Below are 21,936 nucleotides of genomic sequence, written 5' to 3'. Positions count from 1 at the left end.
TCTCTGATGACCAGTGACGATGAGCATTTTTTCATATGATTGTTGGCCTCATATATGTCTTCTTTCGTAAAGTATCTGTTCATATCCTTTGCCCACTTTTGAATGGGCTTGTTTGTTTTTTTCCTGTAAATCTGTTTGAGTTCTTTGTAAATTCTGGATATCAGCCCTTTGTCAGATGGGTAGACTGCGAAAATTTTTTCCCATTCTGTTGGTTGCCGATCCACTCTAGTGACTGTTTCTTTTGCCGTGCAGAAGCTGTGGAGTTTCATTAGGTCCCATTTGTCTATTTTGGCTTTTGTTGCCAATGCTTTTGGTGTTTTGTTCATGAAGTCCTTGCCTACTCCTATGTCCTGGATGGTTTTGCCTAGATTTCCTTCTAGGGTTTTTATGGTGCCAGGTCTTATGTTTAAGTCTTTAATCCATCTGGAGTTAATTTTAGTGTAAGGTGTCAGGAAGGGGTCCAGTTTCTGCTTTCTGCACATGGCTAGCCAGTTTTCCCAACACCATTTGTTAAACATGGAATCCTTTCCCCATTGCTTGTTTTTGTCAGGTTTATCAAAGATTGTATAGTTGTATGTATGTTGTGTTGCCTCCGGTGCCTCTGTTTTGTTCCATTGATCTATATCTCTGTTTTGGTACCAGTACCATGCTGTTTTGATTACTGTAGCCTTGTAGTATAGTTTGAAATCCGGTACTGTGATGCCCCCCGCTGTGTTCTTTTTGCTTAGAATTGACTTGGCTATGCGGGCTCTCTTTTGGTTCCATATGAAGTTCATGGTGGTTTTTTCCAGTTCTGTGAAGAAAGTCAATGGTAGCTTGATGGGGATAGCGTTGATTCTCTAAATTACTTTGGGCAGTATAGCCATTTTCACGATATTAATTTTTCCTAACCATGAACATGGAATGTTTCTCCATCTGTTTGTGTCCTCTCTGATTTCATTGAGCAGTGGTTTGTAGTTCTCCTTGAAGAGGTCTCTTACGTTCCTTGTGAGTTGTATTCCAAGGTATTTTATTGTTTTTGTAGCAATTGCGAATGGCAGTTCGTTCTTTATTTGGCTTTCTTTAAGTCTGTTATTGGTGTAGAGGAAGGCTTGTGATTTTTGCACATTGATTTTATATCCTGAGACTTTGCTGAAGTTGCTTATCAGTTTCAGGAGTTTTGGGGCTGAGGCAATGGGGTCTTCTAGGTATACTATCAAGTTGTCTGCAAATAGAGACCATTTGACTTCCACCTTTCCTATTTGAATACCCTTTATTTCTTTTTCTTGCCTGATTGCTCTGGCTAGAACTTCCAGTACTATATTGAATAGGAGTGGTGAGAGAGGGCATCCTTGTCTAGTGCCAGATTTCAAAGGGAATGCTTCCAGTTTTTGCCCATTCAGTATGATATTGGCTGTTGGTTTGTCATAAATAGCTTTTATTACTTTGAGATACGTTCCATCGATACCGAGTTTATTGAGGGTTTTTAGCATAAAGGGCTGTTGAATTTTGTCAAATGCCTTCTCTGCGTCAATTGAGATAATCATGTGGTTTTCTTTGGTTCTGTTTATATGGTGAATTACGTTGATAGACTTGCGTATGTTGAACCAGCCTTGCATCCCCGGGATGAATCCTACTTGATCATGATGAATAAGTTTTTTGATTTGCTGTTGCAATCGGCTTGCCAATATTTTATTGAAGATTTTTGCATCTATGTTCATCATGGATATTGGCCTGAAGTTTTCTTTTCTCGTTCGGTCTCTGCTGGGTTTTGGTATCAGAATGATGTTGGTCTTATAAAATGATTTGGGAAGGATTCCCTCTTTTTGGATTGTTTGAAAAAGTTTTAGAAGGAATGGTACCAGCTCCTCCTTGTGTGTCTGGTAGAATTCGGCTGTGAACCCATCTGGACCTGGGCTTTTTTTGTGTGGTAGGCTCTTAATTGCTGCCTCAACTTCAGACTTTGTTATTGGTCTATTCATAGTTTCAGATTCCTCCTGGTTTAGGCTTGGGAGGACACAGGAGTCCAGGAATTTATCCATTTCTTCCAGGTTTACTAGTTTATGCACATAGAGTTGTTTGTAATATTCTCTGATGATGGTTTGAATTTCTGTGGAATCTGTGGTGATTTCCCCTTTATCATTTTTTATTGCATCTATTTGGTTGTTCTCTCTTTTCTTTTTAATCAATCTGGCTAGTGGTCTGTCTATTTTGTTGATCTTTTCAAAAAACCAGCTCTTGGATTTATTGATGTTTTGAAGGGTTTTTCGTGTCTCAATCTCCTTCAGCTCAGCTCTGATCTTAGTTATTTCTTGTCTTCTGCTGGGTTTTGAGTTTTTTTGATCTTGCTCCTCTAGCTCTTTCAATTTTGACGATAGGGTGTCAATTTTGGATCTCTCCATTCTCCTCATATGGGCACTTATTGCTATATACTTTCCTCTAGAGACTGCTTTACATGTGTCCCAGAGGTTCTGGCACGTTGTGTCTTCGTTCTCATTGGTTTTGAAGAACTTCTTTATTTCTGCCTTCATTTCATTGTTTACCCAGTCACCATTCAAGAGCCAGTTGTTCAGTTTCCATGAAGCTGTGCGGTTCTGGGTCGGTTTCTGAATTCTGAGTTCTAACTTGATTGCACTATGGTCTGAGAGACTGTTTGTTATGATTTCAGTTGTTTTGCATTTGCTGAGGAGTGCTTTACTTCCAATTATGTGGTCAATTTTAGAGTAGGTGTGATGTGGTGCTGAGAAGAATGTGTATTCTGTGGATTTGGGGTGGAGAGTTCTGTAAATGTCCACCAGGTTTGCTTGCTCCAGGTCTGAGTTCAAGCCCTGGATATCCTTGTTGATTTTCTGTCTGGTTGATCTGTCTAGTATTGACAGTGGAGTGTTAAAGTCTCCCACTATTATTGTGTGGGAGTCTAAGTCTTTTTGTAAGTCATTAAGAACTTGCCTTATGTATCTGGGTGCTCCTGCATTGGGTCCATATATGTTTAGGATCGTTAGCTCTTCTTGTTGTATCGATCCTTTTACCATTATGTAATGGCCTTCTTTGTCTCTTTTGATCTTTGTTGCTTTAAAGTCTATTTTATCAGAGATGAGAATTGCAACTCCTGCTTTTTTTTGCTTTCCGTTTGCTTGGTAAATCTTCATCCATCCCTTTATTTTGAGCCTTTGTGTATCCTTGCATGTGAGATGGATTTCCTGTATACAGCACACTGATGGGTTTTGGATTTTTATCCAATTTGCCAGTCTGTGTCTTTTGATTGGTGCATTTAGTCCATTTACATTTAGGGTTAATATTGTTATGTGTGAATTTGATACTGCCATTTGATGTTAAGTGGCTGTTTTGCCTGTTAGTTGTTGTAGATTCTTCATTATGTTGATGCTCTTTAGCATTCAGTGTGATTTTTGAATGGCTGGTACTGATTGATCCTTTCTATGTGTAGTGCCTCTTTTAGTAGCTCTTGTAAAGCAGGCCAGGTGGTGACAAAATTTCTGAGTACTTGCTTGTTCGCAAAGGATTTTATTTTTCCTTCACTTATGAAGCTCAGTTTGGCTGGATATGAAATTCTGGGTTGAAAGTTTTTTTCTTTAAGAGTGTTGAATATTGGTCCCCACTCTCTTCTGGCTTGTAGAGTTTCCGCCGAGAGATCTGCTGTAAGTCTGATGGGCTTCCCTTTGTGGGTGACCCGACATTTCTCTCTTGCTGCCCTTACTCTTCTCTCCTTTATTTCAACCCTGTTGAATCTAACGATTATGTGCCTTGGGGTTGCTCTTCTTGCGGAATATCTTTGTGGTGTTCTCTGTATTTCCTGCAATTGAGTGTTGGCCTGTCTTGCTAGGTGGGGGAAGTTTTCCTGAATGATGTCCTGAAGAGTATTTTCCAGCTTGGATTCATTCTCTTCGTCACCTTCTGGTACATCTATCAAACGCAGGTTAGGTCTTTTCACATAGTCCCCCATTTCTTAGAGACTTTGTTCATTCCTTTTTGCGCTTTTTTCTCTAATCTTGGTTTCTCGTTTTATTTCATTGAGTTGGTCTTCGACTTCAGATATTCTTTCTTCTGCTTGGTCGATTCGGCTATTGAAACTTGTGCATGCTTCACGAAGTTCTCGTATTGTGTTTTTCAGCTCCTTTAATTCATTCATATTCCTCTCTAAGGTATCCATTCTTGTTATCATTTCCTCGAAACTTTTTTCAAATCTTTTTTCAAGGTTCTTAGTTTCTTTGCATTGATTTAATACATGATCTTTTAGCTCACAAAAGTTTCTCATTATCCATCTTCTGAAGTCTAATTCCGTCATTTCGCCACAGTCATTCTCCGTCCAGCTTTGTTCCCTTTTTGGGGAGGAGTTTTGGTTTTTTCTAGGAGGCGAGGTGTTCTGGATTCAGGTGTTTTCCTCCTTTTTGCGCTGCTTTCTTCCCATCTTTGTGGATATGTCCGCTGGTCGTCTGCGTAGTTGCTGACTTTTTGATTGGGTCTCTGAGTGGACACCCAGAATGTTGATGATGAAGTATTTCTGTTGCTTGGTTTTCCTTCTACCAGTCTAGCCCCTTCGCTGTACGACTGCTGAGGTTTGCTCCAGACCCTGCTTGTCTGGGGTGCACCTCTAGCTGCTGTGACACAGCGAGGGATGCTACCAGTTTCTTTTTCTGCTATCTTTGTCCCAGGATGATGCCTGCCTAAAGTCAGTCTTTTGGATATAGAGGGGTCAGGGAGCTGCTTGAGGAGACAGTTTGTACTTTATAGGGGCTTAATTGCTGAACTGTGAGCTCTGTTGTTCATTCAGGGCTGTTAGGCTGCTATGTTTGATTCTGCTGCAACAGAGCTCATTAAAAAAACCTTTTTTTTTCTCAAATGCTCTGTGTTGAGAGGTTTGGGCTTTATTTTTGGATGTCCGTTGAGGTCCTGCCCAGCTAGGACGCAGACTAGCCACTGTTTGCCTGCTGAGCCTCCGCCCTGCTGTTGTGAGGCTCGCCCTGGCTCCGCTGTTCTGGTGTGTTCTCCGCCACGCCCTGCGGCGGAGTCTTTCTGTTGTAGCGGGTTGCCTCAGCAACGGCAGGCTGCGTCAGTAGTGGGCGTGTATCTCAGTAGGGACGTGTTGCCTCGGAAACAGCTGGCTGTGTCAGCAATGGGCGTGTATCTCAGTTGGGGTGGGTTGCCTCGGTAATGGTGGACGCCCCTCCCCCACAGAGCGTCTCGGGCCGTCTGCACGGGGCTTGTTTGAAATCGTGGTTTTGTTCGTCCCACTAGGCCACCCCTAATGCTCTGTCCCTGCAATCCCCTGGGCTGGCCCACTGTCCAAGTCTAGCTCAGTCTCAAGTCCAGCCCTCTCACGTCTCCGGTTGCCGGTTCAACAGGGCACCCGGACAAGCACGCCCTGTGGGGAGCGCTGGGCAGGGCCGGCCGCCGCCACCCCGGCTGCCGGCTTCACCAGGCAGAGGTTCTGCCTGGCATCCCGCGTCTCCTCTTCACTTGGGAATTTCCTCGTTCCGTGGGCAACAAAGATCAGTCTGGAAATGCAGCTCAGACTCACCTCTCCGCGGACACAACGAGAGCTCCAATCCTGGGTTGTTCTCACAGCGCCATCTTGAGTCCCTCCAATACTCTTTATTTTGTATTATTACTATTTATTTTTGCCAATTCAAACTTTACCTGTTTTATTGTTTCCATCTGAAACCCACGTTTTCTAAAAACATTTTTGCCCGTAATACTATCTTCGTCTTTGGAATTCTGGTTCTAAAATAATATGTCGTGTGGAATATTTATGTGTTCTTTTACTATTTAGTTTACTTACTAATTTATTGTTGATCTTGTTATATAGTAATTTAAAGCAGTTTATATTTTATTAGGTTAAAATTAGTAAGTTTGAGAAAATGAACATATTAGAGTATATCAGAGTTCTGCAGAGAAATAGAATATATAGGGTATCTCTGTATGTCTAAATATATCTCTCTGTATTTGTACACATACCCACACATACAGAGAGAGAGGAAGATACTGATTTTAAGGAATTCTCTCATGTGATTGTGGAGGGTGGGTAAATCTCAATCAGCAAAGCAGGTATTCAGTGCCATTAAATAATAGAGCAATAATATCATATAACATTGTTTAAATTATCATTGAGATTCTAATTAGAATAACAACTAATAGTTTTGCACCTATCAAAAAAAAAAAACCCCACCAATTCCCATAGACCACCAATTTTAATATTTTGTAAGTTAACATTGGTTATGTTAATGGTAATGTTTGTTTTTCTGAGTAGCTACAGAACTATATTTGTCCAATTCAATTTCAACTTTTTGTGTTTTTTTGTATTTCTAAATTCTGAGATTCAGTATATTATGAAAACCTCCTGTCCCATAATCTATTTAGTGTGCCTTAAAGTTATACAGGCTGCTTAAGTATGCTTGGAATTTACAGGAAACGGATATCTCTGCAGGACCAGAATTTATTTGAGAAGAAAACAAGCTCACATGTAGTTTTCAAACTGTGTACACTGTCCCTTGACTGGCATCAGTAAGCAAATATTCTTAGACTTGGGTCAAGTATCTGAATAGCCACTGAATGCGTTCAATGAATTTAGCCACTAGAAGATAAGTTTGCCCTAAACTTAACCCCCTAGGAGATTTCACCTTCAAGAGTTAATTTACAGCTTGAAAACAAGCTCTTCAAAATCTTTTACTTACTGTTTTACTCAATTTAGAAAGTTCATTTAAATGAGAATTCTGTAAGTTTTATTTACCTTAAAACTGGTTAAGTATTATTTCCATTATATGTATATATCATGTCTTGCTGCTATGTGACTGTTTGGTATTATACATTACTATATAGTAATGTGGGCAGTTTTGCATAAATATTTCTGGTAAGCTTATAAGTACTAATTCCCCCATGATTTTCTCTATTACAGCTGCAACGCTTTCCTAACAAGGAGAAAAATATCTTAATTTTGTGATTTATAAGTAAGGAAAATAAGATTTTTCAAGGCTAAAAATTAGAATCTATAAAAGAAAAAAAGGGAAAATGTAACTTATAAATGTTATGTGTATGAACAACATAAAGATTAGTCCATGTAATTATAATATAACACAACCAGTGGAATTCAGCAAGTACTTGACTTCTTAAAGTAGGAGGAAGTATAAAGAGAGATGGACAGTCTAAGTCCCAGCTCAGTCTCTTGTGAATTTAAATAAGTCATTTTAAATTCTTAATTCACTGATTCTATGTTCTTTCCTGCAAAGTGTCTGAATGGCAATGCTTATCATGTAGAATGATTGTCATTTAAGCAAATGTTTTGTAAATTCTAGAGTACATTCTAAATATGTTACATCAGATTGCACTTACTTAACATGTAATATTTTCTAATAGGGTAACAAAGATAGGACTGGAATGGAAAGCATGAAACCTTGGTTCAATAACCAGTTGTTTGTGCTACTTTGTCAAATCAATTAATATTTTTGAATGATAGCTTTAAGTGAGTTTGTGAGCTTTAAATAGGGTTGTGGTAGGAAGTAGGAAAAAGCAATCTTGGGTCTTTTCTAGCTCCAAAAGACTTTAATTCTGTCATTTATAGCTTTATTTTTAAAAGCAAGTCAGATGGTTTAATATTTATTTTATAGATTCATCCACTATATTCAAGAAAGTATATTAGAGACTTGTGCAAGATTCCATGACAAGTCAGCAGCTGTGTGAGATAAGAAATTTATACTGGATATAGGAATACTTCTAGTTACTGTAGTCTAATTGAATCTGTTCATAGATCACTCTAGAAAATATTGATATGTTCGGCATACTTCCAGTCAACATTTTAGACCCTGTGCTAATGTATCAGAGTAACAAGAAACATAAGGCAAAGCTTCTGCCTTCAGAAAGCTCACAGTCTCACAAGGGACTTTACATGCTTCCATGTTTATCTTAGCTTGTGTGGCTAAACTCAGCAGTGTGCAACATGCTTTGAATAGTTAAAATTAGCTACTCTCAACATTAGCCACGAAGTACTTCCAATGAAAGGATAAGAAAAATTCATTGCTTTACTCATTTAAAAGTATGGTGAGGAAGGAGGAGAGAGATATATCATGTGGAAACAACAATGAAGAATCTCAATTATATCAGGAATTTGAACATTAGACATGACATTTAAAAATCCTGTGCCTGATTATGTATACACATAGGACAAATATAAATCATGCTCTTCATATACATATTTTATTTAATCTTTAAGACAAACCTGTGGGAAAGATTTATCCTAGTATTACTAATGATGAATCTAATGTTCAGATATTAGGAAGCATAATTTTGCTATTTGTCTTCCTCCTTAAATTGTGAATTCCTGGGCAGAAGCATGTGATAGTAGAATCAACTTATGCTGTATATTCTGTCCTATAAAAACTGTGTGTATCTGAACAAGTTACTTAACCCTTCTGAATCTCAGTTTCTTTACCTATAAAGTGAAATTATGTGAAGGACATATTAAGTCTTTAAGGGTCTGATACGTATTAGCTAAGTAATGAATGTTTCTTACACCATCATATATAGCACAGCCCACAAATAGACTCTTGGTGACAGTGGAGGAGGGATGTCATCTAGTCATACCCTACAGGGGGACTTCTAGTACAAGTTGCTTCTTAGTAGCTGTCAAAAGTCAAACTCATTTACAAGTCCCTTGTAAAGTCATAAATTAAATATAAATAACTCCCTAATGATAAGGGCAAGTCATTTTAATAACTCCATGAAATCTGAAGAGATTCTTGCTTAAATACAGCTAAATATTAAAGCCTTCCACTTCAACAGATTTTTTCTTATAATTTAATTCTTCTTATCCTATTACTTTTTTTTATCCCTCCCCCCCATCCTATTACTTAAACACAAATAACGTAGTTATACAGAAACAGTGGCTGTTGAATAGAACATAAACTAAAGCACAAAAATTAGAAATGTTTTTATCCTGACTTTTGTACACTGGCCAAAACTAGTATGCAGTATGAAAACTTTCACCCCTAAAAAAAAAAAATTACCCGTTGCCTTATTGAAAATGGGGGAGGGAGAAGACATATACTTCCAAACAAAGACCTCTGAGTTGATGAAAGCAGTATCCCAGAATAGTGCTTAATTTCCCTTCAGAACCAAAGCCACCAATTCTCAGTTCTATTGAAAATATCTAACTGACTTCTTTTTCACAGAGGAGAGACAAGTATTAACTGCTTTTCCAAACAAAGTTACTCTGATTTACAGAGATTATAAACCTCTGGCCATAAAAACCAACAGAGCAACAAGTCTCTTTACAAGGTAAAACACCTACAAGACTGTTTCCATTAAACAGTGTTGGGGCTGGGCACTGTGGCTCCTGCTTAGAATCTCAGCACTTTGGGAGGCTGAGCCAAGTGGGTCACTTGAGCCCAGGAGTTAGAGACCAATTGGGCAACATGTCCAAACCCTGTCTTTACAAAAAATGTGTGTGTGTATACACACACACACACACACACACACACACACAAGTAGCTGGTCGTAGTGGTAGTTCCAGCTACTCAGGCAGCTGTGATGGGAGGACTGGTTGAACTGAGGAGGTCTAGGCTGTAGTGAGTAGTGATTGTGCCGCAGCACGACAGCCTGGGCAACAAGATGAAACCTGTCTAAAAAGAGTTGAAGGTGCTCAAACATCCATAATTGTGATGTGTAGATGCTAACCCTGCACTCTGAAAGACCGAGACTCTTCAAGCACAAGGTAGGCACATGCTATGTGGGGGAAAGTGAGGAATAGTTGGCTTATCTGCCAATGCCAAAGCTGCATTTTAAGACCTATATTCCAAAACTTTAAGAAAGGCCTTATTTTTATCCTTCTATTCCTTCATTTCCCTTACTACTCAATATCACAATTACAAAGATCAATCCTTAGTAGTTGATTGATTGTCATCATTGATCTTGTACACAGAAGGTGGGAAAAAAACACACATAAGTCTAGCTTGGCATTTCAGCAAATTTCCTCCATTAAGTGTTTATATTGGCAGACCTAAAATGTATGTTCTTGGTTTGGAAACGATTCCCTGATGGACATGGATTGCTGCTTTTTCCTCCCTGCTTACTCTTTTAAATTTCTTAATTAGAACAATAGTAAAACAGAATTGAAGAAAAGGAAATACAGCTTTCCAAATACTGGAAGAACAAAAATAAACCTCCACTAAGGTCAATATAAACTAAGTCTACACTTCTGTAACCCTCCCAGAAATATCAGTAAACATTTTCATCCCAAATTTCTTTTCCCAAGGCTCGGTGTTTGTGTATCTGCAGATATTTTTATTAGGGTACATTGGTTTTATAAGTTAAAACTGAAACCCTTTGGCTAAGGATGAAAAATAGTAGGACTGCCATGCTCAGCTGATCAGTGTTTTGCTGTGCTAACTGATTTGGCAGCCCTGTGAAATAGTTTTTATTTTATGTAAGCTGCTTTTTATTGACACCACCTTTCTCTGTTACAAGGATTCTTTAAATTTAGATACAAAAAAATGATGATTGATACTTTACTTTTACTAATGTGGGTCCCAAAGGGGGCCAGTAACATAAGTTTCAAATATTTTCTATTCTCATTCCTGCCAACCTCAGTTAAGCCTTCTATATGAGATGAAGACTTTTTTTTTTCAATTCAACAATTATTTATTAAAAATTTTTGTCACTGTGTTGGGCACACTGGACACAATGTTTAAAAAGATGTGGGCACTGCTTCAGGCCGGGCGCAGTGGCTCACGCCTGTAATCCCAGCACTTTGGGAGGCCGAGGCGGGTGGATCACCAGGTCAAGAGATCGAGACCATCCTGGTCAACATGGTGAAACCCTGTCTCTACTGAAAATACAAAAACTTAGCTGGGCATGGTGGCGTGTGCCTGTAATCCCAGCTACTCAGGAGGCTGAGGCAGGAGAATTGCCTGAACCCAGGAGGCGGAGGTTGAGGTGAGCCAAGATCGCGCCATTGCACTTCAGCCTGGGTAACAAGAGCAAAACTCCGCCTAAAAAAAAAAAATATGTGGGCACTGCTTCTAAGGTGCTTTTAAATAGTAAAGAAGACAATCAAATAAGCAAATATAATGTAGTGTCATAAGAAAAGTATAGGGCTATATTCAGGTTGTACAACTAGCCAAGAAGAGCAGTGATGAAATCAGTCTTCCATTGGTGGAGGTGACAGGTATGTTCAGGGAAGTATTACCAAAAAGGTAACACTAAAAGGATTTTGAAAAGTTAAGAAGTCTTGGCTTTTTTAAGATCAGATAAGACCACTGCCACATCAAGGTTGTCTGCATGTATTTAAGTTTTTGTTTGAAAGAGCAACTATGCATTTGGAGTCATATTAAAAAAAAAAAAAATCCTTGGCCAAACCAGTGTGAATATTTTTTCCTCTATTTTCTTCTAGTAGTTTTACACTTTCGGGACTTATATTTAAGTCTTTAGCCCATTTTGATTTGATTTTTGTATATGGTGTGAGATACAGTTCTGATTTCATTTTTCTTCATGTGGATATCGAGGTTTCCCAACAAAATTGTATTGAAGAGACTCTTTCTCATTGTGTTTCCTTGACAATTTAATCAAATTTCAACTGACCGTAAATGCATGCACTTATTTCCAGACTCTCTGTTCTGATCTGTTAGTTTATATTAAGGGTCCTCCACCTCTGGCCACAGACTACTACTGGTCCATGGACTGTTAGGAAGTAGGCCACACAGCAAGAGGTGAGCATCAGGCAAACAAGCATTACTACCTGAGCTCCACCTCCTGCCAGATGTGTGACCACGTACATTAGATTCTCACAGAAGCAGAACCCAATTGTGAACTGAGCATGTGAGGGACCTACATTGTGCACTTTTTATGAAATTCTAATACCTGATAGTCTAAGGTGGAATAGTTTTACCCTGAAACTCTCTTCATTCCCCTACCCCTTCTCCTTGCTGTCTGTGGAAAAATTGTCTTCTACAAAACTAGTCTGTGGGCCAAAACGGTTGAGGACTGCTGATGTAAATGACTATTTTTGTGTTGGTACCATGATGTTTTGTTAACTTTAGCTTTGTAGTAGTCTTGAAATCGAGAAATGTAATGCCTCTAACTTTGATCTTTTACTCAAGATTGCTTTGGCTATTCAGGTTGTTTTGTGATTCTTTTTAAATTTGGGGATTATTTTTCTATTGCTGTGGGAAACGGCATTGAAATTTTGATAGAGATTGCATTAAATCTGTAGGTAGCTTTGGATAGTACTGACATTTTAACAATATTCATTCTTTCAGTCCATGAATATGAGGTATCCTTTCATTTATTTGTGTCTTTTTCAATTTCTTTCATCGATATATGATAGTTTTAGTATACAGATATTTTGTCTCATTAGTTAAATTTATTCCTAAGTTGTTCTTTTGATGCTATTGTAGAAAGTATTGCCTTCTTTATTTCATTTTCTATAATTTGTTGTTAGTGTATACAAGTACTACTGATTTTTGTGTGCTGATTTTGTATTTGCAACTTTACTAATTTATTAATCAGTGCTAACAGTTTTTGGTGGAGTCTTTTCAGTATTCTAAAAATAAGATCATGTAATCTATAAACAGATGCAATTTACGTTGTTTACAATTTGAATGTATTTATTTCTTTTCCGTGCCTAGCCTGGCTGAACTTTACCATACTATATTGAGTAGAAGTCAGAATTCTGTGTTCTTCCTGATCTTAGATGAAAATAGATTTTCATCATTGAGTGTGATTTTAGATTTAGGCTGGTCATACATGGCTTTGTTATACTGAGATGTATTTTTTTCTCTAATTGTTTGAGAGTTTTAAATCATAAAAGAATGTTGAATTTTGTCAAATGCTTTGTATCTATTGATAGAGCCACATGATTTTTATTCTTCATTCTATTAATGAGGTGTATCACATTCATTGATTTTTGTTTGTTGAGTCCTCCTTGCAACCCAGGTCTAAATCCCATCAGATCATGATGAATTATCCTTTTACTGTGCTGTTGAATTTAGTTTGCTAGTTTTCTGTTGAGGATTTTTACATCTTTATCTGTCAGTGATATTATGCCCTCTACATCTCTTGTTTTCTTATCTGGCTTTGGTATGAGAGAAATGTTAGTCTTGTAAAATGAGTTTGCAAGCATTCCCTCCTCTTTAACTTTTGGAAGAGTTTGAGAAATATTGGGATTAATTATTTATTAAATGTTTGGTTTATTTCAACTTGAAGCCATCAAATCCTGTGCTTTTCTTTGTTGGAAAGTTGATAACTATGGATTCAATCTTGTTTTTTTTCTTTACCTCTAGTCAACGGGGTGGTGATGGGGGGTGGGGAGGGTGAGAGAGATGGGGATTTATAATGAGAATTAGCTCATGTAATTCTAGCATCTAGAAAGTTCTACAATATGCTCTGTGCAAGCTGGAGAACTAGAAAAGCCCATGGTTTACTTAAATGAGAGTCCAAAGGCCTGAGAACCAAGGGAACCAATACTGTAACTTTTAGCCCAATTCAAGAGGCCTGACAACTTGAATGGGGTGCGATGGTTACTGGTGTAAGTTCCAGAGTCTGAAGGCCTGAGAAGGTGGAACAATTACATTCCAGGACAGAAAAAGATGAATGTCCTAGCTCCAGAAGAAAGAGTGAGCTTGCCCTTTTTCTACCTTTTTGTTCCATCCAGGTCCTCAATGGCCTGGATGATGCCCACTCACATTGGTAAATGCATACCTTCTTTACTCACTCTATTGACTCAAATGCGAATCTCTTCTGGAAACTTCCTGAGAGACATGCCCAGAAATAATATTTTACCAGCCATCTGAGTATCTGTTAAGCCAGTCAAGTTGACACATTAAATTTACCATCACAGTCTCATTACTCATTATTGGTTTGTTCAGATTTTCTATTTCTTCATAATTCAGTCTTTTCAGAGCTGGAAGTCATCAAATATTGAGTCAGGGATATTCAAGAAAAAGCTGAGAGGATAGAATAACTAAAGAATGAGACAGGAAAACAAAATAAATATGAGTCAACCTCTAGACAGTCTGATCCAGTGATCATGTCCATTGAAAAGGAGATGAAGGCTGATGCTCTTTCCATCTGTGTTGGGAATGTGTACTATGGTGCAACTGTAAAAGAGCTGGAAGCCCCTTTTTATGGTTGTGGGTTAATTACCATAGGTTGACAGATTTCGTGGCTGTTGCAAAAGGTTTGCATATGTAGACTTATCAGACAAAGCATTAGGGAGAACATCCCTGACCTTCGATGAGTTACTATTTAAAGGAAGACAAATCAAAGCGATCCCAACGTTAATCAACAGACCAGATATTAACACAACAGAACAGGATTTCTGATGATACTGCTATGTTCCTGGACCACAAATTACAACAGTTCTACCTCTCAATTTTACAGCAGGTTCAGGGGTTGTGTGTATACTGAGTAGCATAGAGTACCATCACAATATTTCCCTTTAAAATAAAAAATCCTACATTTTTTCCTTATCCAAAAATTTGAAATCCATAATTCTTCAAAATTTGATACTTTTTCAGTGCTAATATGATGAATTTCCCACAAGAGGGAAATTCCACACCTGACCTCATGTGACAGGTCACAGTCGGGTACCCTGAAAACACTATGTTTTCAGTGTATTAATAGTATATCATATGTTTGCTTTTAGGCACTTTTATTAGAATGAATGTAAGAACATGATTGCTTATTAACAGCCTGTGAACTCAGCCAAAATTGAGAAATGATGGTGGTGTCAGAAAACTACAGATTATCCATATGGGTGGCTGAGATAGTGATATTTCAGTTTTCTGATGGTTCAGTGTACACAAACTTTGTTTCACACTTTGCTTTCCAAAGTTATAAAATGCAAAATACTCTAGTCCCAAGCATTTTGGGAAAAGGGATTCTCAACCTCTATTGGGAGAGGGGGATTAAAAAAAGAAGGAGGAGAAAAAGGTTTAAAAAACAAAGTAGAAAACATTTCATCTCTCTGATTCTCAATCTTCTAACCTTTAATATGATAGTACCTACTTCAGAGGGTCCTTGTTAACATTAAGTAAGTTACTGCATGAAAAGTTCGTAGAACAATGCTTGGCATGTTACATAGACTTGGTAAATATTAGCTAGTATTAAAATAATATTTTTAAAAATATTATTTATTATTTTTAAATATTTTAAATTAAAAAGAAAACCTGACACCTCCGTGGCCCAGTCTCACAATTTCAGTTAAATTTACCCTGGAATACTTTCAGTTTGAGACTAGTTATTTCAAAATCCAGTAAACAGCTTTAAAGAATATAAAATGCTATCTGAATCTGTCATTACTATTTTAATTTCAACAGAATTTTCTCATGTGGGTTAAAAGGACAATCAGCTTATATTTCCTGCTACTTTTTCATCTAACACACCTTTTGTTTAAAGCAAGTCTGCTTTAGTATATACTATTTTACTATGTTTCCTTGATGGTATCTCTGGGGGCCACTACACCCAGTCTGCTTCATAGCTAAGTGTAGTTGGATAACTATGCTTTGGCCAGTGAGATGCGAATACTACTACTAGTTTCTGCCCTTGAAAGCACAGGAGCATGAGATGTTGCCTTTCTTGCTCCCTTCCTCCTTACTGCTTATTGTGGCATGGCAGAAACTGTTCCATCTGCTGTGTATGTGTAGGTTAAAGCCAAAAGTGAACTAAGGCAGAGCCACTTAGCCGAAAAATGTCTGCTCATCTATGGATTGATATACGAGAGGAAAGCAACTTTTATTCTTGTGTCTGTGTTATAATAGCTTAACCTGTATGTGGATAAATATGTTTTTTTTTTTAATTTTTGAGGAAAAAATTTTATCTCCGTATTATGTGTAAATCTACATTAGATTGATATACTTTGAGCTGTTTCCATATATTAGTATTTCATGTCTTTTCACTAAAAAATATTTGAAACTTTTAGCATAAGATTTAATATCTATCTTACTGTAAAAAAGAAATGTTTCCTTGACAGTTTGAGAAGAGAATTTCAGTGATTATAGTCTTATATCTCAACTACTATTTGATTTTAGTTGTAGAGCATAAAACTATAAGCATCCATTATAGCAATATTGTAACTGCATCAGATTGATATATCTCTACACTGTTTTTATGGGCTCCAGGAATAATGTGTTTAAAGTTTGAGAACTTTGAATATGTTCGTTTCTATCTGAGAGGTAAGCTGCTTCTGTCAGGGGAAAAAAAGATACTAAAATTTGTTTTTCCTGGAAGACAGAGTAAATGTTGCCAAAATCTAACTAAATGTACTGTAGAGCTCTTCCTTAAGAGACAGAAGAATTAGAAATATCATATGCAATAAGTGAAATTAAGTGTGAGCATTTATGCTCATCACAGGAACAATATCTTTCTAAACATAATCTTTCAGAAAATTCCCTCTTAAAGCATCAGAGATAAGGTGCAATTTATATTCATACTTTTTCATCTCATTAGAATCTTTTGTGAGCAATCTTTTGCCTGGAGCATCTGTTTCTGCTTCTAGTAGTGTGGTTAGAAAGCAAAATTTAACTATTTGGGCTTTGGAATTTGCATTAAAGCCAATACAGGCAAAAATCACTGTGGCCTTTCAATTAATTAGCTTACTGAGTTGTTAACCTCACCTCTTACACTGTTAAGGAAGTAAGGTGTTTATCCCTCAGGATTGTAACTTAAGGGTGCTGTGGCTCATACCTATAATCCCAGTACTTTGGCAGGTGGATCGCTTAAGGTCAGGAATTTGAGACTAGCCTGACAAACATGGTGCAATCCTGTCTCTACTAAAAACATAAAAACTAGCAGGGCATGGTGGCAGGTGACTGTAATCTTAGTGACTCAGGAGGCTGAGGCAGGAGAGTCCCTTGAATCCAGGAGACACAGAGTACTGTGAGCAGAGATCACACCATTGCGCTCCAGCCCGGGGAACAAGAGTGAAACTCTGAAAAACAAAACAAAACAAAAAACAAAAACTAAAATAGAAATAACTTAAGGCTTTCATGTGACAAGATTATGATTTTTCTTATCAACTGAGTGCCCTGTCCCCAAAAGAGAGTTAAATATTTAAATGGGAAATACATAATATACCAAATTTAAAATAATATTAACTTATTTAACAATTTATTCAATAATTTATACTTTCACCCAAAGGAGAATTTACCCATCTCTCTCTCTGTAAATCCAATGATAAAATATTGCATATATTAGCACAATTTAAAGTCCCTGCACTCTGGATTTTTTATGGTAGTATATCAGATGATTACCGTCTGAACACGTTATGCCCTTTGTAATAATATATGCTGCCTTTCAATTACTGATATAAATATTTGTGAATTTTTTCTATAAGCCAAGTTTAGTTGCCATATGCTATAGTTTGTATGTTTGTATTGCCTTCAAAATTTGTGTCAAAACATAATCCTCAAGGAAACAGTATTCAAAGGTGGGGCCTTTAGGAGGTGATTAGGTCATGAAGGCTTCTCCCTTGCATATGGTATTAAAGCCTTTATAAAAGAGGCTTCACATAGCCTTTGGCTCTTTGCCCTGCTGTCTCTTGTTCCAGGTGAGGACACAGCATTCATCCTTTCCTTAGGGTGTAGCCTTCAAAGTGCCATCTTGGAAGCAGAGAGACATATCCATCACCACACCCCAAATCCACTGGTACCTTGATTTTGAACTTCCAGCCTTACAAAATGTAAGGAACAAAAAAATACGATCTTCAAAAATTACTCAGATTCAGATATTTCATTAAAGCAGCACAGAGTTAGAAACCATAGATATATAATTGCTCCCTCTCTGCCCACAGGAATACATTAAGATTTTCTGTTTTGAGTGTTTGAAGGTGATCTAATGACAACCTTTACTGAGGAAGTGCTTTGTTTTTCAGAAAGTTGTATAAGGCAAATTCATTTAAAATATCTTACCCATTTTTCTATGCAGTTACTTAAGACATACCTAGGACATTATTGAACTCTTATCTTGCTATCCTCTAGAGGAAAGTTAAATTGCTAGCTAAAATGTCATTAGCAAACTACTCTGATGATCTGGATGAATAACTGAGTAAATGAACAGATAAATGGACAAGTAGATTAACAGATACACAAGTGGGATTTTAAAAAATACCATCAGACATTATTGGAATGGTAGATAATTATTTAAAGCTGAAAATAAGTGATTCATTTATTTTTTTATATGGACTCTTAAATATATTCAGTATTTCTATTCATATCATTACTAATAACTGATGATGATTTAAGGTTTGAGATTGTTATTTATAGTCTTCTACATAAATAAAGTACTTAATTAAACTTCTAGTCTTAAAATTAACCCCTACAAAGATTGGCCCCATGGTATTGTAAAATGGTTGCCACTTCAGAACTTTTAAAAAGCATCATCCTATAGAAAAAAGTAACTACCTTATTTGAGTTAAATTAAGGCTCTTAGAATCAAATCTTAGCTATGCCATAGCCACACAGTTTCACTAAGAGTGCAGCATGAGGTCACAGGAAGAACAGAATGTACAAGTAGTTATCCAAGAAATGAAGAGAGTCTGTAGTTGTCTGTCCTGGGAAAAGTCACCTTTACATTCATTTTCTTTTTGACTATAACCTATAGGAAGGCACAAACTACAAAAAGTATGTCTTGTTTATTGTGGGGACTCAAGATGTAACAATGGAAGGATGTGTGCATCTGAGATCCTTTAATATAAGGATTTATGACATTTTAAGCCATATTTCCTTTTCGTAGTAAGACTTTACAGACTGAGAAAGATGGGGCTAAAATATCCTTCATGTAGGCATAGAATAAGATCTAAATGTCAGATATTTCTTCCTAACTCTCATTATTAGAGGGTCTTTTTGGCTTCTGCTTACACTAGTTTGGTTTATCAGCTTGTGGTCCCACTAAGCCATCCCAGCACCACACAGTATTAAGCAGATATGAGTCTCTGTTCAAATTTTTACTGAAAAATGAAAAACAGGTGAAAAAAACACCTCCTTTTTTATTTTTGTTTTTTGGAGACAGAGTCTCGCTCTACCCAGTCTGGAGTGCAGTGCCATAATCTCAGCTCACTGCAACCTCTGCCTCCGGGTTCATGCAGTTCTCAAGCCTCAGCCTCCCAAGTAGCTGGGATTGCAGGTGTGTGCCACCATGCACAGCTAATTTTTGTATTTTTAGTAGAGATGGTGTTTCACTGTGTTGGCCAGACTGGTCTCGAAATTCTAACCTCAAGTGATATGCTTGCCTCAGCCTCCCAAAGTGCTGGGATTACAGGCCTGAGCCATTGCACTCAAACAAAAAACAAAACAAAACACCTTCTGATATAAAACCTTTATGTGTGACAGTCTGAAGGTACATTCAGGGCTATTGTTGAGGTCATGGGCAGTGGTAAGCCCAAACTGGTTTTATGGCTGTTGTCCATTCTGATTTCTCAGTCTCTCTTCATTGTTGATTTTTCTTGCCATATTAGCTGTTAAATGATTTTTTTTTTATTTTTATTGAGATGGAGTCTTGCTCTGTCAGTAGGCTGGAGTGCAGTGACTCACTGCAACCTCCGCCTCCCAGGTTCAAGCAATTCTCCTGCCTCAGCCCCCCGAGTAGCTGGGACTACAGGTGCACACCGCCACGCCTGGCTAATTTTTGTATTTTTAGTAGAGATGGGGTTTCACCTTGTTGGCCAGGATGGGCTCAATCTCTTAACCTCGTGATCCTCCTGCCTCAACCTCCCAAAGTGCTGGGATTACAGGCGTGAGCCACCATGGTCAGCCGAGCTGTTAAATGTTTTAAATATCAATGCTGGTTGTAGTAGGATGGGAGTAAGGATAGAGATCTTTAACAGTTCACAAATACCAACAGCTTCTAAAAGGAATTTACACATTTCTGTCTCAAAACCACTCCTTAACCACTCCACCATTTTAGCTCACCCACTCCAGTCTTTTCCCTCTCAAACTATTTTTCATTCTTCTCTCCTTCAGCCTTACGTTCTGAACATTTATCATGTTGAAAAGTTTTAGCCCTCTCTCTTACTTGCTAATTTTTCTCAACTCATGCCTTAGGTTTTCAATTTGTACCCCCAAAAGTTTACACATTTATTTTCTTAAACAGAGACAATTACCTCCTGAGGGAAGTAATGGCATAGGATCATATTTTGTTATTTTTGGTTTAAGTAGACTGTTTTCTTAGAGCAGTTCTATGTTCACAGCAAAATTAAGTAGAAGGTACAGGAGTACCAGTTTACTTCCTATCATTAACATCCCTGAACCAGAGTGGTGCATTTGTTAGAATCTGTGAGCCACATGTGGCACATGCTTCTTACCCTAGATCAGTAGTTTACATTAGGGCTCAGTCTTGGTGATGTGCATTCTGTAGGTTTTGACAAATGTCAGATAACATCTATCTGCCATGACAGTATCATGCAGAGTAGTTTTAATGCTTTAAAAATATTCTATACTGCACCTGTTCATTCCTCTCTGCCTTCAAGCCCTGGCACCCATTGATCATTTTACTGTTTCCACAGTTTTGCCTTTTCCAGAATGTATTATACATGGAATGATATAGGATATAGCATTTTCCGATTAACTTTTTTTCTCTTAGTCATATTCATTTAAGACTTAATAGCTTATTTCTTGTTGTCAATGAATAATATTCCATTATCCGAATATACCTCAATTTATTTACCAATTCACTTATGAAATGACATCTTGGTAGCTTCCAAAGGGTATTAGTTATGAACAAAGTTATTATAAACAGCTGTTACAGATTTTTTACATGGATGTATCTTTAACTTATTTAGGTAAATACCGAGAAGTATAATTGATTAATTACATGGTAAGAGTACCTTTAGTTTTGTAACAAATGACTTAAACTGTCTTCCAAAGTGACTATACCATTTCCTACTTCTATCAGCAATGATTGAAATAACTCCTGTTGCTTCACTTTCTTACCAGCATTCAGTCTTCTAGATTTTGGGCATTGTAAAAAGGTGTGTAGTGTTATCCCATTGTTGTTTTACTTTGTAATTCCCTAATGACATATTATTTTCAACATTTTTATATGCTTACTTGTCATCTGAATATCTTCTTCAGTTTATTCTTTTCAGATTTTTTACTATTTTTTAATTGAGCTTTTTAATTATTAAATTGTAAGTGTTCTTCATACATTTTGATGACAGTCCCTTCATAAGATCTGTTTTTGCAAGTATTTTCTTCTAGCCTGTGGTTTATATTCTGACTTTCATGAAAGTGTCTTTTATAGTTTTCTCATTCTGTTATGGTTGTACAAATAGTATAGTATCTGTAATGGGAATTAGAGACCCTGAAAGAAGTTTAATAGATTACTTCTGAGCTGCCTTCCCACTCTTAATTCCTTAAGAAGTATATTTTTATACTTAAGAAGTATATTTTTCAAGTGGCATTTTTACATTACAACTTGTCACAAGGTATGACTATGAATAAAAGCTGGCAAACTCATTTAGAAATATGCAATAGCCTATTTTAAAAAGATTTTGTTTTAACTAATGTTGATAAAGCAAATGAAATATCCCTCCCCAATGTATTAATTATTACTGTATCCTTGCATACAATTAACTATAAAGTAGTTAAGTTGACTAACAAGAAGAGTCTGGGCTAAGTTTCCTAAATGGTTCCTTTTTGGTCAGAAAGTATTGCCTATATCTAAGAACAGCAGAACAGGACTTATAAAGATAGCTTGGGAAAGAAAGATCAGAAGAAAAGTTATAATCAATTGTATATATTTGTGAGTAAGATCTCTACCTATGCTTTTTTATAGGTCCCTTATAAGCATGTGATTGCAGTCCAGAGGTATAGTCACATCAATTGTATATTATTTGCATAGATTAGCATAGCCTTTTCACAGACATTTTTCTATTACTTTCCTGTCAGCATAAATACCAAAGACTATTAAAGTAGGAAGAGGTTTCAAGAAAGGTAGATTGAAGCACAATGAGTAAGC

The 21,936-nt window shown here is 37.1% G+C and overlaps 1 protein-coding gene across 2 annotated transcripts in view; it reads left to right on the top strand.

Annotated features, from left to right (window-relative positions):
- The window catches only part of CNTN5 (contactin 5), a 1,452,729-nt gene that overhangs the window by 763,785 nt on the left and 667,008 nt on the right, over positions 1-21,936 (top strand). The gene's annotated exons all lie outside the window — the stretch shown is intronic.

The sequence above is a fragment of the Callithrix jacchus genome, chromosome 10 (genome assembly GCF_049354715.1).
Source record: "Callithrix jacchus isolate 240 chromosome 10, calJac240_pri, whole genome shotgun sequence".
NCBI classification, from domain to species: domain Eukaryota; kingdom Metazoa; phylum Chordata; class Mammalia; order Primates; family Cebidae; genus Callithrix; species Callithrix jacchus.
This window is presented reverse-complemented; position numbering and strand designations above follow the sequence as displayed.